We start from the raw sequence: 17,979 nt of genomic DNA, 5'->3' as shown, positions 1-17,979 counted from the left end.
TACGAGTAGAAACCAGTGAATCCTAGCGTAATGGCGAATTAGCTTGACTACTTTGAGCTTAACAGTTGCACTTTGAGTCAGAAACGCTAAAAGTTAAGGTCCCAAGGGTACAAACTGACTATAAATAAATGCTAAAGTACAATCACATAGTGCCTCAAAAAAGTTCTGGTTTGAAACAATGTGAATGATTGTACCCCCCCCCCCCCCCCCTTTGTTTTCAGGTTTTAATATAAAGTTAATTCACCGATCGCCTGTGTTTCTTCCATTAATTATATCCTTCATACTTTTACAGGCGCTTTCATCAGTTCCACCGGAGAAGAGAACGAAGGTCATGTTGCTCAGGTTTGAGTTTATGAGCAATATTAGAGATATTGGTATAATGTGCACAAACCAGCAGTAAGCTTTATGCCAGACTGTGATATCTGGATACGCGATTTTTGCAAATCGGATATCACGATTTTCGTAAATCCTAATATCTGAAGCATCAATCTTTTTTATGTGATTACGGAGGATATATAACACTCCAGGCAGCAATACGTGGGCCATCATTCAGGGAACAAGATATGAAGCTTATTGTATTATTTTGTGTTCTATATATGGCTAGCGTGTATATTTCCTTAGTAAAAAAGGAATGAATGTCTATCGATCTTTTCCAGCGCCCGCACAAAACAGCTGCGTTGACAGTTCTCACAATTACGTGCACTATGAAAAAAATAAAGTGTGTACATTTTTCCACAGTGAACTAGGGGCAGCCATCTGCTGCCATCGAATGACCCTCCCTATACTTCGTTTCAGCTTAGGCCCGAGCTCGGCCGATGTTGTGAGACGAAGGGTTAGTCAAACAGCGAAAGAGGCACAACGTCATGGCATGCTTTTTGCAGGTAATAGGACCAGCCGGTATTCGCTGTCTCTCTGTGCGTGCTCCTCCACCGGCTAGTCCTATCAAGCGCAGAGAGCAGGCCATGAGGTTGCGCTTTTTGCGCTGTTTGATCGGCCCTTCGGCTCATAACATCGTCCGCGCTCCAACATAAGCTGCAACGAAGTGTAATACTTAAATCGACGTTAGGCGAGTGAATTGCTCGAATGGCAAGGCTGAAATTATGTCTAGACCTGGAAAACGGTTTGTGCCATGGCACTGCGCTTGAAATTTCAGCATCTGGAACTAATCAGAGGGACACCAGTGGTTGACGGAACTAGTCAAAAGGACACCAGCGATTGGCATTTAGGATGGGGAGAGTGCACATCTAGGGCAGTTTTGGAGTGCGGGCTTTGTACCGATTGGTTCTTGATTTTGTTCCACGACGTGGCTCTGTCTGTCTCTTCAACCAAGCAGCCTGAGACAGCCCCTGCAGGAACATCGGACGGCTCGGAGGCACCAGGGTCTTCGAACAGACATGAACGCGCAGCAAGCGCTAGAAACGTTCTGTCGCATCCGCCGTTCAGGATATAAATAAAACCTAGAGCTCTACTGCTTTGAAGCAGATTGAAAGTTCATGTACGTGGACGTCCTCCTCTTGGAGACATAGCTGCAGCCATCTTAATGTGTTCGCAGTTATTGCAGTACATCTACAGCAAACGAGTTGCACGGTACAATATTGTTTCATGGCTGTAGTTCACTTTACTCAATTATGCTACATGTTTACGGACTCCCACTCGCCTTACGAGCAAGCAGATGTCCAAATTCATTTTCAGATTCTAGATATTACTTTCTCGATCAAACTTTTTTCTAGTTCTCTTTTGCTCATTGAATTGACTCGGAATGACACCATGGCACACATTTATTTATTTTATCTACCTCCAGTCTCACTACGCCAATACACCTGGAACTGTTATATAAACAACTAATTGTACTGTTCAGAATCTTTCTACACACATTTTAAAGTAAGCAACACCAAACTGAAATAAAAGATACAAAACAAGCCATAATTGGACAAAACGGACAAAAAAGTAAAACTTATATATTTGTTAACACAGACACGCTACACAGAATGTAAACCTAGGAGCGAGGGTAAAAAAATAGAAACCCAAATATGAACGTAAAAATAAAATTAAATAGGTTGTGTATTCGCTCACAAGTGAACAGATGCAATCATCATGCCGTATAAAGACATGGGTCTAAACGGAAAACAATTATTACATAAACACGTATTCATTGATAATTTAAAAACCTTGGAAGTGCTATTAAAATACCGAGAAACCAACAATGGCGCCCTCAAAGTTACCCTAAAAAAATACTCCATTAAAAAAAAATTTCCCAAAAGCCTAGACAAGAAACGTGTATAAAAATCTTTTACAGCGGAAAATCTTTTTTTTTTTCAGCAATATTTACGCCTCTAGGCACAAAGTTAGGTCAAGAAGGTGGAGGTCACAGCACGCTAAGCCCCGCCCCGTGCTTCCAATGTGCTTACATCTCTCATTGACTGGAGAGATGATTGATGTGTGAAAGATAGGTTGTAAATTTGTTTCTCCGTGCCGTAATAGTATTTTAATCGAATATTTTTTTTTATGTCTGAAAAACACCTCGCGTCAATAATGTTTTCAAATGTTTTCTGAAATTGTTTCTCCGGCTTTGTCTTGAAACGTTATGAAACATGGCTGCCAGGGTCTGGGTGCTGAGCGGGCTGAATGAGCGTAGCTCGTTGATCTCGTCATTTCTTAGGGGTGCGGGTCGTTTTAAGTTTACAGAATGATTTAAAGGAAGATGTCATCAGCGGACATGGTTTGCAGCAGAGATGGCAAAATTACTTTAAAAAAAGTGATTAAATTGCATTACTATTTTCTTTTCTGAAAACTGAAAAAAAAATGTAATTAATATGCATCACCGCAGACGAAAGGAATTGACATTACATTTAAATTACTTTCGGAAAGTAATGAAATTACTTTGACATTGCTTTTAATACCTTGAGGCAGTAATTCGCACTCATTTTATTTACCACATTCACCACCACAGTGTTTACAAAACAAGCCCTTGTTTGCTCACACAGCGCGAGTGCAGGAAACCAGATCAGGGAGAAGCGAGGCGCTGCGCATGCGCAGTGCCGATAGCAGTGCCACCGCAATGACGTGACGTCAAAGAGCTGAGTTGGTCTATATATACCAAAACTCCGGTCTTCCCGTTTACACCGCTACAGGTTTATGCGCCTCAAAGTGAACCCTACTCAAGTGAACCACGCGACATAAGTGTTAAACATAATCAATAGCTCCTTTAAATGTAACTCAGAAATACAGTCGACTCACTGGTTTCTACGTTCATTCAACAAAGAAGGTTCTTACTAAAAGGTTGATATGTTTCCGTGTTCCTGATTTTTAAGTTGCAATAGCAGTTCGTTCTTGAAAGGAGTCGTCACGTGAAACGTGTCCTTCCGCCTCGGACGCTATCCAATTCTATTTGGCACTGCAGTGGAGAGAAGGAGAGCCCGCGAACAGCTTTATTCAGCGTTCAAAATGGGAAAGCGAACGCGTGCCTGTACCCTCCACGGCATTGCCAAGAAAAATTGTCGCCGAGTATGCTTGACCTATTCTCGGTAATTTCTTTCAAGGAGCATCTTTCCCAAACAGCCGAAGATCCCAAGTTTCTGCGCATTGTCACAAAAACGGCTGGGATAAGGAGTAGCGTGGCCAGTTGAGGAAGGGCGCGAGCTTCCTAAATTGTGTACTTTCCCAACAAAGGCGGGGGGGGGGGGGGGGGGGGGGGGAAGGCGATATTTGCTTGTAGGCTTATTCCCGAATAAACTTTCGAAGGGAAGGCAGCGAGGCATATCGCGAGCGGAACCTGCTTTGCTCCAGGACGCACAAAACGTTCTGGGGTTTTGACAAGGCATTTGGAATTAACTATTTATTCCGGTCGTTTGTTGTTCACAATAATCGAAGCTTAGGGTTCACCCTTCCTTGATGAAAGTACAAGGCTAGAGATCTGTTTGTCCTGTCCTCTCACGTTTTAAGTTATGTTTAACTCACTGGTGATGTGCCCATTGCCTTGTAGCCTATGAGCCGTTCATTCCTAAGGTGACGCGCTGTAAGCTGGGATGAAGGGTTAATGCTACGTGTTTTTTAGAGCAGTCACACGTCTATCGTTCGCCACGCTCTCGTTCCTACCTACGTGCAGAGAAAGGAGCGGGTCAGGTGATGGAAGGAATGTGTTTGATTGGTTCTGGTTACCTTGCAGCTCTCACCGCACTGTCAGCTTAGGGATCAACGAAGTATAGCATCGTCGCGATGACGTGACTCCGTGAATCTGTAGTTCTTGGAATTAGTAAGCCGTGACCTTCCAGTGATGTCTACGCGTAAGCTTTTCTCATTCGCCTGTACAGTCCTCCTTTGTGCGCCTGTCCCGCTCTTCGTGCGAGACTTTGCGCTCAGGTGGCCGTCGTTTATTTCCTCTGATGCTCTTTCACAACATTTCACCACGCGGAGTCACTTTTCTCTTCTTTTTTAAAGCTTGCAAACAAACTTTCTAATTTCGGACAAAAGTAATTTCAAAAGTAATGAGTAATCTTCTCGAAATTACTGCCTGAATGTAGTTAATTACATTACTGAAATACTAGCTTAGAAAAGTAATTCATCACATTACACGTTGCTCCGAAAAGTAATTTAATTCCTGTAATTCCATTACAGGAATGACATTACTGTTATCTCTGGTTTGCAGCAAACAGCTGTCGCAAGTACGCGTCTTCGGACGCTCTGTGCGGATGCTTGTTTTTTTGGCGGAACTGGCTTAGCGTCGCACGTAAGCTATTTTGATCGGTCTGGCTTGATTTCTTTCTTTGCACGTGTTCATGTTGAATAAAAATGTTGGTTCCCTTAAAAGCGGCCCCTCTGTTTTGTGAATGTTGCAACAATCACGATTGGAACCACGGTTTCAATACCGGGAATATACCTACGCAGGTAAGAATTCGGGAGCCATTTGACTGGAGGCAATCGGGCGTTCGCCTCGCATCAAGTTAGTTCATTTGTGTTACCGTCACTTCGCTTCGAGAGGCGAGTAGCTCTCATGTTCGCAGTGCCCCTGGACTGCCAAAGAGAATAATTTCAGGTCACCTTTTAATTGTGCGACATGACGCTCTCTCACCTTGCTAGCGGATGCCACGAGGAAAACAATATTACAAGAACATAAAACCTGAAAGGACTGCAGATTTATTTTGTTCCCTTTTTTGTTTCCTTTGTCGCTCTTTACCGCACATCGACAGATGCTGACAGACGCTTGTATTTGACCGTTGCACGCCCATGATGGAACGTTAAAACGCCCTTCGTATGGTTGAGTGTTCCGAGCGTTGAAAAAGCTTTTAGATGGGGGCGGAATAGCAGACGGACGAAGGTGAAAACGGACGCCGACAGGCAGCGTTCATGTCCGTGTCCTTTGGCGACGGCAGACGACGATAGGCGGTTTTGAAATGGCAGGCGATGCCTGAGGCTGCCGCGCTTCTGCTCTCACAACTAGCAGGTGTTGTCAGGCACTAGACTAGACGCGCCGGACGTCGGGATTTGTGGGCGAGAAGCGAGGTACAGGGCCTTACAAAGATAAAAATGGCAGCTGAAAGTGAGCCCTAACGGGCCGCCGCCATCTTGCACATTTTTGACCACTAGACACGTGACCCAGGGATGGGCAAAATTCATGCAAACATGTATAGATAAAAATACTAAATACTTCGTTAAGAATGTATTTAATTACAAATGTAATTACATTTTCGAAAGAGCATTGAAGTACAAGATACAAATACAACCAAATGTATTAGGTCTCCCTACAAATACTTTTCCAAATACATTCCTCAAAATTTGCGTCAGCGACTTCAGGGCACCTGCAATGGGTTTCTGGGTATCTCATTTTAATTTTGCATCGTAGACTCAGGAGTTAGTGTGCGAGGCTCTAGTAACGCAATAGAAATATTATAAAAAATGTAATCAGCTTGGACGTAATAGGTGAAAAAAGTACAGAGCTTCAAGCACCTTTTTTTTGTTGATTCATTTTGGTATAGACCAACAAAGAACCGAGACGACCAAGACGCGCAGCACTAGCTAGAGAATTTTTTATTGTTGCAACACGCACCAGTTACGAAAATCTGGACGACCCGCGCATTTAGAATGCTCCAGGCAAAAATATGGATGGAATGTGGAGGGAAATCAGGCTGGAAAGCATCACAAGTCGTCACAGGCACTTATTTAGCCAGTCTTCCTGTGAACGTCGATTTCGTCACTAATCTTGCCCTGGACTAGCACCGTAATCACAGTCAGCAAACGCTTGTGCTTGATTGAGAGACACTGCATTCGGTGCAGAACGTGGTTTGCTTCCTGCTCTGGACAGTCTCTTTAAAATAAAGCCGGAGGAGAAAACGAAAAAAGCCCCAAGGCCGAATAAAGGATGAAGACTATATCTTACAACCATATATGCATAAAAACAAAATGTATTTTCGCCCACAAAATTGTATTTATTACAAAATTATTTGAAATACCCATGTTTCAGTATTTAAATACACACGTCAAATACATTACCCAATTTTTCATGAAATACAAATGCAAAATACACAAAGTATTCGAAATACGTATTTCAAATACTTGTATTTCAAATACTGCCCATGCCTGACGTGACCTTATAATTTTACGTCAAAATTTTACCGCAGTACCGCGCACAAATATTTGCTTATTAATCTTTAATAACAGTGCCGAGGACATAAGTTATGCTTCGTTTGTTTATAAGTAAAAAATGTGCTTTTACAGCAAAAGCTTGGGCAGCTTCGGAATGCCCCCGCTAGAGGCCGTCAGCTGCGGTGCTGTATTTCAGGTTTTTATCGGACTTATAGACACTGATTTATAAGGCTAACAGTATTGAAAAAAATGTTTATCATGTTTATTACAGTGATCACAATAGAAATCTCGGCTCAGTTTTACGTAAAAGCTACAGGGTTTTGACCGGTCACGTGTCTAGTGGTCAACATTGTACAACATGGCGGCAGGCAGCCAAGTGGGGGTCACTTTTTCGTCGTGAGCGGGATACCAGTTTATCGCTCTAAGCCCCTCTATCTGGTTGAGGCGACGCTTACATCAGGGCGGGACCACTATTTAAATTGCGTCGAACAGAGAAAATATTGTGAAACAGATTCTTCTTCTCGGGGAAAATTCACTAAAACAAAAGTACGTGTCCCATCTATGCTGTTTAAAAACCTTGCTTTGAAAAAAAAAAAAAAGAAAAAAAAAATTGCAGTGTTTAGGTAAAAAAAAAACGCCACTGTTGTAGGCGTAACAGAATAAAAGTAACGAAATGCGTTGCTCGTTACTTGCAAATAAAAGGAACACGTTACCGACCTACCTTATCCCGATAAAAGGAACACGTTACCGTTACGGATAAAACTAATGGACTTTAATTTTGTGTTAGTTTAACTTTATACATTAATTAAACCCTTTACTTTTTTCGAAGTCAGAGGTATGCATAAGCGCCGTATTTCAGGAAATATTATGTCTAGGCAGAAATTTAACAGAATTACCTTATTTTTTACTGTTCCGATGTTCAAGGAATGAGGGAGGAGTGAAAGAATTCAGATGACTTGGCACCTGAAAACTCGCATGATATTTTTTTTTCTAAATCTTAGGAAGATGCAACCAGTAACATAACTAATTTACACATTAGAGAGTTTAAGGAAACAAGTTTTGCACATACGATACGGCACGACGGGCCCTCCCTTTCGAACTGCGCACATCCGAGTCATTAATTCTGTGGTAGCCCATGCGCAGTTTGTACCGGAGGGCGCATCGTGCCGTATCGGAAGTGTAAAAACGGTTCCCTAAAATTTCCTATTATTTGAAATAACTACCGTAAATACGTTACCCGTTAGAGTTTTAAAAATGTGACGAGTAATTCGTAATTGTGATGGATTACTCTTCTTGTGTTGCGTGTCAGGCACGAGCGGAAGAAATGAAGCTCTGCTGACAATATTGCTTCCACGCGAAGCATACCATGGAGAAAATAAACGGACGATTTTTTACCTCGTGTCAATTGAGGGTGACGGCAAGAAACAACTGTAACTTCGACAGGCGACGCCTTCATCAGTGACAGAGGTAGGTGCCGACTTTGTGAGAAACGCGTGGCGTTGCCCTCGGTGTCTTTACGCCAGTTTCTTATCTGACTGACGGTGCAAGTGACCGCAACGACGCGACTTGGCAACGGTGCCAGAATTCGCGAATGAATAAATACTGCTTTAAAGGCGTGATCAGCCTCGTTTATATGAAAGCGACTTCAACGCATCGACTCCACTCGTTCTTTGAACGAAGCCGACGTGGCAACGTTTACAAGAATGCGCGCTAAGCCCTACATGGAGGTGGCACTACGCCGTGTCAAAGCTCGAAGTTATGCAGTTCCGGTACCAGCCGTACTACGTTTTCTGGTGTATCGCAACGAGAGGCCTTTCGACGCGTTCAGTTGGTTCAGTAAACGTAAAGATCGTGCCCGCTGACTTTGGTGCTGTGGAAGAAGCTACGAGACGGAAGAAACATCAAAACCCAAGCGTTTAGGGCTCCTAGTCGGGCCGCCGGGTCACTCTGGACCAGAGGAGACGTGCGTGCGCACGCTTCGGGGAAGCCTCCGCGCTTCGCCACGCCAGACCTCGCCGATCGCGACCGGACACCGAGTCGTGTCGTTTGCGCTTGCGCCGAAGTCTTTGGGACCCCTTCGGACGCGCAAGTGGTACTTCGCAAGGCTTGGACGGGCGCCGCACTTATCGAGCAGCTCCGCTATATTCCGCTTACTTATGATGGCAATAAAAGCTCGCGTTTCTTCTAGGGAAAAATTGCGGGCGACAATACGGGACCGCTCTCCGCGCCGCCGACGAGGTTGGCCGCTACCATGTTCTCAGCTGTTCACTCGCTCCCGCAGCGAGCGCCTTCTCATAATCCTCCCCGTTCCAAAATGCGACGCGACCTCCGTTTACATGGGCTGAATGAATCCGCACTCGCCATCTCGATCCACCTCTGTCTGGTGACATGAATGCGATGCGCTTTCTTTGCGCATTTTTCAGTTTACATGACCGCATTGAATGCGACAACTGGATTCGATGCGTCTAAGTCACACTCATGTAAACGCGGGTACTGCCGTAGGCATTCTTTATTTAATGAAGCCAACAGAAAAGCAGACGCAGTTCAGTGAGGGAGCAACGCCGGTGGCGTTAGTCGATCATCGCACTCAGCGTACCACTTCGAATACAGCAGTTTTACGTCACCCCAACGAAACCACCACAAAAAAACTAGCATCCATCTTCGATGTGACGACGTAACCTCTGTCAGGCGCGAGCAGCAAGGGACGAACAGAAGGTATGGTTGCCAACAAAAGATGTCGAGGCATAGGCCTATCCGCACGACCAAGCGGGCACATTGAACACGTTGACGGCGACCAGATATTTGGATTCTCACCTCGTTACACAAACGTACCGCGAACAAAATAGAATACCGCCTCAACATGTTGAAGTAAGCCCGATTAGGTGAACCGCCGAACATTGCTGTCAGAAGCCGCCTTCCCTCGGCGGCGTCGTGTTGCCAATGGCGCGCCAAAAGAAACAAACGAAACCGATTGCCATCCACACTAGCCCTGGCACATAGGAACCATAAACCAACGGACGGAACAACGAAGTCGATTGGCCGCGGCGTCATATGAAATTTAGTTGAGAGGCATTTGCTGCCGAATTCTGATCCTGGCACCGACTGTAGGATTTGTTTTTAAATGTCACTGAAGATAGATGAAATGTAGTTGATTGATTATATGTTTAAACGTTATGCCATTCTCTTCGTAATTGTCTTGACTTTAAAAGCATGTACGGATTAGTACATTATTTGTGCGCATTTATTTCGGTTGAACAAACCAAATAAGAAACCAAACCCGACCAAAGAGGACAATCGGCAAACCTTGACTTCGGAAAACTGAGCAGCTTTGTTAGAACGGTGATAGAACAAAGGCTTGTCGAAAGGACTACGCAGAAGGGACCTCGTTTCGAGCCCGGGAATTACGCAACAGTTGTATGGCTGTACAGTATGACGGTTCGCCATTCAGCCATTTTCCGTCCGCGTCGGTGGTATAGTGGTTAGCATAGCTGCCTTCCAAGCAGTTGACCCGGGTTCGATTCCCGGCCGACGCAACTTTTTGCTTCCTTCATTTTTTGCTATTGCGTTTTGGAACTTATGGCCATGTGCTCTCCGCACCTAACCTCCGGTCTGTACACTTGGGGAACAAACACTCTGTATATTAATATCGTGTTTTTTTTTTTGTTGTTGCGCCATCTTGTGCATCCCAAGCAGATAATTAGCAGCGCCGCATCGTAGCCCATGTGGGAGATATTTTTGCTCAAAACGAGATGTACTTAGTGTTGCGCTGAAAGGACTTGAGATTAGGGTTAAATAGCTGTTCATCGCACCGAAAAGAAAGAAAAAAAAAAAAAGGATCATGAACTAGAGAGTGAAAATGAAAGGTTAAAACAGTTCAGACTCGCCGGTCAAGGAATAATGCTGCATCTGAACATATAGTGAGGATACGCATAGCGTTGCTGACAATTTCACATTGAACGTAGATAATGTTGTAGGTCTGTGTAAGATTTTTTTTTTTTTAGTAGGTTACTTATTATTCTTTCGAATTGTGAGTTCTCGCAGACAAGCATTAAGTGATGTAGGCTAGAATGTATATAAAAAAGTGAAATAAATTTATTATTATTATTATTATTATTATTAATATTATTATTATTATTATTATTATTGTTATTATTATTATTATTATTATTATTATTATTATTATTTCCAAGATGGCGCCGAGCACAGATGTGTGCGATTGCTGCTCCAAGCCTTTTTTCGGGAAGCAGAAGTATGCTCGGTGTACGGACTGCTCAAAGCGTGCTCACGTGAAGTGTTTGAGTGCGGACAGGGACGGTACCCATCATTTGGCTTCTGGGGTGAGTGATTTTCGCTGCAAGAGCTGCATTTCACCCCACACTGACGGTAGGCCTAACGAGGATCTCGACGAGTCCGCCGAAGGCCACGTTTCGCCCCACGCCGGCGGTAGGCCTAACGGGGAATTCGCCGGGTCCGCCGAGGCTGAGCTCGCTGCCGCGGGGCTGCTCCTCGCCACGGATGGAGACGACCTTGACGTTCTTCCCGATGGCAATGCGGCTGGGAGGCCACGGCCACCGGACGGGGGGGAGGTGTGCACGCCACTCTCCCCTTCGCCCTTCTCGGGAGATCTGCTCGACGATCGCCTCCCTGCTGACGCCGACCCTACAAGTCGTTTGCTGCACCGCCTTCTGACCAGCGCGCTTGATGGTATATCTTTCCTTACGGATCAAGTGGCTGCTCTCCGTGAGGAGAATCGGCGCCTTCAGAGTGAGTGCACGAAGCGCTTCGACCTACACTCGATCAGCCTGAGCGCCATTAGGGGTGACGTAGGCCAGATTCGGGACGTGCTTCGTGTACCGAGGTTCAGGCACTCGGCGGCGCCGCCTGCTAGCTCACCATCCGGAACTCCGTCGTCAAGGAAGAGAGGGGGAGCCGAGAAGAAGCCTGCGCTTCCGGCTACAGGGGTGAATGCGCGCCGGTCCAGTCGTCCACTGGCGTCGATTCCGCCCGCCTCACCGCCGTGCCTGACCCCCGTGCCTGACCCCGTGCCTGACACCCCAGTGGCGAGCACCATGTGTCCCATAACACCGGCGACACCTGGCCTCATTGTGCCTGGGTCTTCGGACTTTGCGGCACGTGCTCCGTGTGCGGACTTGCGACGTGAAACCAGCTTTGGAGACACGCCGTCTTTGGGGGCCTCTGAGAATGCCTCCTTCTCTTCAGTTTTGTCTCCCCAGTCCGAGGGAAAGGAGATTTTTGTCACACGCCTTAACCCACGCACCACGTCAGCGGACATGGTGAGGCATTTGAAGTCTGTTGGTGTGACACCTTTGCAATGCCTGCGTCTGAAAACGCGACATGCATCCTACGCGTCTTTTTACATCGCTGTAGACACTCCTTCTTTTCACGCGCTCGCTGACCCTTACCTGTGGCCCAGCGCGTGCTACTTCCAGACATTTAGAGGTAATTTTCGCGATGAGATGATTCATCCGTCGGACATAGCATAAAAACGTAATATGAAACTAAAGTATACCGATTTAAATATCTATTATCAGAATGTACGTGGGCTGCGCACAAAATCTAAGCAGTTCTTTGAAAATTTAATTTGCTCAAACTCAACTTTTCTGGTTCTTACCGAGACGTGGTTATGTCCAGACATCTCCTCCTCCGATTACTTCCCGCCAAGTTTCAGGGTTTTTCGCAGTGACAGGCAGTCTACTGAAGGGAAGCGGGGTGGAGGTGTATCGGTCGCGTTTGATCAGTCCTACGATTGCGTTAGGCGGACGGGCCTTGAGACTTATTCCGAGTCAGTTTGGGTTGAGGTGCGCGGTCCGAAAGACAATATACTTTTGGGAGCATTTTATTTTCCCCCACATATGTCACCGGAAACATTCCATGACTGCCTTCAGGAGATTGAAAGAACCGTAACCGCATCTGACTCAGCTAATGTTTTGATCTTAGGCGATTTTAACGCACCATCTATTTGTTGGAAAACATGGAAGGTCACATCGAATAATTTTTATATCACTTCAAAATGTGACTCGTTAGTAAATTTTTCGTCGTTCTTAGGTCTGACACAACGAAACTCCACACCCAACTGGCAAGGGAAGTTCCTCGACCTGTGTCTAACGACCTCAGAGACTGTCAGTGTCGATAAAAGTAAAGTTCCTCTCGTTCCGGAGGATAAATATCATCCAGCGCTTGATATAAAAATGACTATTCAAACACCAGTCCTGCGCCAAATGCCAAGTGGCCAAAACGTCGAGAAATCCTTTAACTACGCAGCTGGCGATTACGTAGGCCTGTACGGATATTTTTCTGACTTTAACTGGAGTTTCATTCTGGAGTCTCCAAACTTGAACGATCAAGTAAATCAACTGACCGCTGTGGTAAAGGAGGGAATGAAAAATTTCATCCCATTGAGAAAAAACGTACGCTCTGGGTTTCCCTATTGGTTTTCTCCTGAACTCCGTACGGCTTTGAAGAGAAAGTCGTTTTTGCATAGAAAATTTAAGAAAACAGGCCGTCCTGAATTCGAGTCTAAATTTCAAGAGGTGAGAAGTCGTTGCAGGGCATTGCTTAAGCGTGATAAGCAGGCAGATACCGAAGCAGTAGAGTCAGATCTACAGCGAAACCCTAAAAGATTTTGGAGAGGAGTTAAATCGCGCAGGGGCGATCGCGCAGGAGAAAATGCTATTGTCATAGAAGGGAACGGAGGCTCTACAACTGATGTGTGTAATGTTTTCGCTGGTGTCTTTGGTTCGGTTTACACTGTTGATACTGGCGCACTTCCTAATGAGACCCTTCCATGCACGAACAATTTATCAGTTAGTAATATTGCGATAGACGAGGTTACTGTAGAAACTTGTATAAAAGCAATGCGTCCGACGCTATCTGCCGGTCATGACGGCATCCCCCAAGCTATACTCAAGTCTTACGGCTGCATTTTAACACCAGTCCTTTGCGCTATCTTTATTAATTGTCTGAAGTCGGGCATTTTCCCGAGTATTTGGAAAATTGCTGTTGTGGTCCCGATTTTTAAGGCGGGCAAGCGGACTGACGCTTCCAACTACAGACCTATTTCTTTACTCTGCTCGTTTTCTAAGCTCTTTGAGAAGGTCATCCACAGGTCTCTGTCTTTTTCACTTCAAAGCACGATAAGTACCAACCAGCACGGTTTTTTCGCTGGTCGTTCAACGACGACAAATCTGGTGGCATTCGCGGCTGCTGCGTTGTGTGCGACAGAGGTCAACTTGACGTTATATACTTTGATTGTAGCAAGGCCTTCGACATTGTAAACCACAGTATACTTTTATCTAAGCTCTCTGCAGTTGGTCTTTGCGGTCCGATTTACTGTCTTCTGGAGGACTACCTAAGGGAAAGGGTTTGTTATGTGCGTGCGAACGGGTCTTGCTCCTCCACGTATAACGCAACTTCGGGTGTACCACAGGGTTCCGTACTGGGCCCGTTGCTATTTTCTGTTTTTGTGAATGACGTCGCAAGCGCCATCACCACGTCTTCTTTCTTGCTATATGCAGACGATATAAAAATATTTAGAGAAATAGGCGGCGAACCTGACTGCATGGATTTTATAACCTCGTTTGTTGGCTGGTGCTCACGTAATCACCTGAAGATCAACCAGTCCAAAACAAAAGTCATGATCTACTCTAGAAAAACTGCCACAGTACCATTTAACTACACAATTAACACTAATCAACTATCCCGCGTTGGCGAAATCAGAGATCTTGGTGTTGTATTTGACTCTGCTTTGCGTTTCCAGGGTCATGTTATGCATATTGTGAAGTCTGCGCTGCGCACCCTGGGTCTTGTGTGTCGTGTATCACGAGAATTTCGTGACCCTAAAACATTTTTAACCTTATATTGTTCCCTGTGTCGTTCTCACCTTGAGTATGCATCTGTTGTGTGGGGTGGGACGTGCCACTCTAATCTATTGAGGATTTCTCGTGTACAAGCGAAATTCGTATCTATTTTTAAACACCGTTTCAACCTTGCAAAAGCAGTTGATGACGTGCATAGTTCACCCATTCGACTGCAAGACTTGCAGGGACGCCGAAACACTGCGGAGCTGCTCTTTCTTTATAAATGTATACATGGTCAAATAGATAGCTCCGACATCCTGCATCAGGTTTCTCTGCACGTACCGCGAGTGACGACAAGAAAAACGTCAACCTTCTATCTGTCATCTAGAGTTAATACACTTGATCCAGTATCTCGTGCGGAACTCCTTTATAATAACTCTTCTCTTAATCTCGATATATTTCTTGACAACTTCTCCGATTTTGTTAAATCTGTGCGGAAGCTCTTTTGTGACTTTCGATGAACTTCCTGAATCAACTGCCGGGTTTCCATATGCATTTCTATGACTTGTTGATTTCTTGTTTCTATTTGTACGGAGCTGTATGTGTAGTGTTCAGACGTTCGCGTCTGTTTGCGTCCAAGTGAAGCATCCATATGTATTGGAACATTTTTTTTCGTGTCTTCATTTCTCTGTGCAATTTTTGTGCACTTTTTTGTTTTGTTTTTCTGTACAATTTTGTGTACACAGTTCTCGCGTCTTCTTTTTTGTAGAATTTTATGTAAAACTGCCTTCCGTGTATTTTTTTTCTTTTTCCTTTTTGTGTGTGTGTGTGTTTTTGTTCTTTTTTACGTGCGCCAGCACCAAAACCGCAAGGTTGTTCCTGGGCACAAATAAAAACTATTCTTGATTCTTGATTATTATTATTATTATTATTAGCCTCCTGAACTGTTGTTCAGGAGGCTATGGACATGTATATCCCTCTTAAAACGTCTAAAAAATCTCGCTTCCCTATCTGGTTCTCTCGTGAACTCAGAACGCTTTTAAAACGGAGTGGAGTGGGTAAACTTTATTTTAGCCTGCAGTAAAACGCGCGCTTGCGCGCGCGCTCCGGACGGGGCCTACATCGTCTTCTGGGCGCTGGGTCCCTGCCGGGCCAGCGCCCCGATGACCTGCTGGACGGCCCAGAGTTGTTGTTCTTGATTATCGCTCCCTGCGGCTGCTTCAAGTCGCAGCGGGATGCTCCCAGACTTTGATTCTTCCGGGTACTTGATACAATCCCACAGCATATGTGCGAAGCCGGCCGTCTCCCTTCGGCAGACTCTGCACTTGTCTGTCGGGTGCGCCTCGGGATACATTCTATGCATCAGCAACGGGGAGTGAGCCCGTCTGCAGCTGTCTAAATAAAACGGCTTGTTCTCGACTGAGCCCCGAGCAAGGTGGTGGGAGAGTTCTGCGAGCTAGGCGGAAAGCCTTGGTTATCTCGTTGTAGTCGGTCATTCGGTCCTTGGTGCTGAACCACAGCGGCCAGTCGGTCGAGGCGCGGTCCGTTAGCGCGCGCGCCTCGGCATGTGCTGTCTCGTTGTGGTTGGCGTTTCGATCCGACGCCTCGCCCGCGTGCGCGGGGAACCATTTGATTCTCACTTGTTTGCTGCCGCCGTCGTTCTTGGTTGACTGCAGTATGCGCACCGCTTCCTTCGATATCATGCTTTTGGCATAATTCCTCACCGCCTGCCTCGAGTCACACAGCACCGTGTGGCAGTCGCGGTCGGCGATGGCCAGGGCGATGGCTACCTCCTCCGCTTGTTCTGCCTTGGTGCATCTCGTGCTGGCGGTCGTGCGAACGGTGCCGGTCGCGTCGACGACAACTGTCGTGAAACCGTGTAGCTTGGCGTATTCAGCCGCGTCCACGTAGCGTGCGTGTCCGTCGGCCGCGTGCTGATCTATCAGGGCCCTGGCTCTCGCCGCTCTCCTCCCTTTGTTATACTCCGGGTGCATGTTCCTCGGTATAGAGTCCACTCTGATGTTGTTCCTGATCTCATCGGGGATGGGGAGCTGCGTCCGCTCCCTGCCTTGGTAGCCAACTCCCAGGTTGTCCAGGATTTTCCGGCCGGCCTTGGTCGTAGATAGTCTTTCGAGTTGAGCGTTGCGTTGGGCTTCCGCTATCTCCTCTAGCGTATTGTGCACCCCCAGCTGCAGGAGGCGGTTGGTGCTCGTTGTTTCGAACAGTCCCATTGCCGTCTTGAAGGCCCTACGGATGAGTATATTTATCTTGTTTCTCTCGCTCTTCTTCCACTTGTGGTAGGCCGCCACGTACGCTACGTGGCATATGACAAACGAGTGGATGAGTCTGATCAGGCTCTCTTCCCTCATTCCACTTTTCTTGGTCGTGACTCGCTTGAGTAGTCTCGTGGCGTTTGCCGCTTTCGCTATGAGCCGGGTGACAGTGTCACCGTTTCTGCCGTGCGTCTCGATCGTCATTCCTAAGATTCTGATCTTGGTGACTCTTGGGATCTCGTTTCCTTCTCTGCTCTTCACTTTGATTGCCTCGTAGTTTCTCGGGCTGCTCTTGGGTTTGCGGTGCTTGACGGGCGGGTATACGAGGAGCTCCGACTTGCTCGGCGAGCACCTGAGCCCCGTTCCGTCAAGGTGGTCTTCGATCGCGTCGACAGCCGCCTGTAGAGTGGATTCGATGTGGGCATCGCTGCCCCCTTCCACCCACAGCGTTATGTCGTCCGCGTATATCGTGTGTCGAACTTCCTTGATGTTTCCGAGCCTTTCGGCCACTCCTATCATCACCAGGTTGAAAAGCATCGGCGAGATGACTGATCCTTGAGGTGTGCCTGTGCTTCCCAGCTTCTTCTCTTGCGCTTGGAGATCCCCCGCTCTGAGCTCGGCAGTTCTGTCCGTGAGAAAATCTTTGATGTATTTGTATGATCTCTCTCCCATGTTGAGTTTCGAGACTTGGCATAGGATCGCCGAGTGCTTCACCTTGTCGAAGGCGCTCTGCAGATCGAGTCCCAATATCGCTTTGTTGTCGCTGGTGTTGCCGTCGATGATCTGGTGCTTGAGTTGAATCATTGCGTCTTGGGTACTGAGGTGCTGCCTGAAGCCGATGATCGTTTCCGGGTAGAGGTCCTCTTTCTCGAGGTATTCCTGCCACCTCTTGAGCAGGACGTGCTCCAGCACCTTGCCCATGCAAGACGTGAGCGATATGGGTCGGAGGTTGTCGGTGTCTGGTGGCTTGCCCGGCTTGGGGATCAGGATAGTCTTGGCCTTCTTCCACTGCGTCGGCAGCGTTCCCGTTTTCCAGCATTTGTTGTAGTAGCTCGTGAGACTTTCGATGGATTTGTCGTCGAGGTTCTTGAGTGCTTTGTTGGTGATGCGGTCCGGTCCGGCCGCCGACTTGCTGTTGAGGTCTTGCAGCGCCGTGCGAACCTCCTCTACGTCTATGTCTCTGTCAAGACGCTCGTTGCGTAGCCCCCCGTACGGCCCGTGGCACTCCGTTGGAGTAGTCGGCAGGTATCTGTCGCTGATGCGCTTCGTCACATGCTCGGCTCCGTGTTTAGTGACCTCTCGATGGATGA

At 46.6% G+C, this 17,979-nt stretch overlaps 1 non-coding gene and 1 pseudogene across 1 annotated transcript; one reads left to right on the top strand and one right to left on the bottom strand.

Annotated features, from left to right (window-relative positions):
* Positions 1–10,040: 10,040 nt before the first annotated feature.
* Positions 10,041–10,112, top strand: Trnag-ucc. The gene has a single exon. It is a non-coding gene; the product is annotated as a tRNA-Gly (tRNA).
* Positions 10,113–15,453: 5,341 nt separating this feature from the next.
* On the bottom strand, positions 15,454–17,371 carry LOC121837979 (annotated as a pseudogene).
* Between the last annotated feature and the right edge of the window lie 608 nt (positions 17,372–17,979).

Source organism: Ixodes scapularis, unplaced genomic scaffold, assembly GCF_016920785.2.
Source record: "Ixodes scapularis isolate PalLabHiFi unplaced genomic scaffold, ASM1692078v2 PGA_scaffold5__190_contigs__length_132052651, whole genome shotgun sequence".
Lineage (NCBI taxonomy): Eukaryota > Metazoa > Arthropoda > Arachnida > Ixodida > Ixodidae > Ixodes > Ixodes scapularis.
This window is presented reverse-complemented; position numbering and strand designations above follow the sequence as displayed.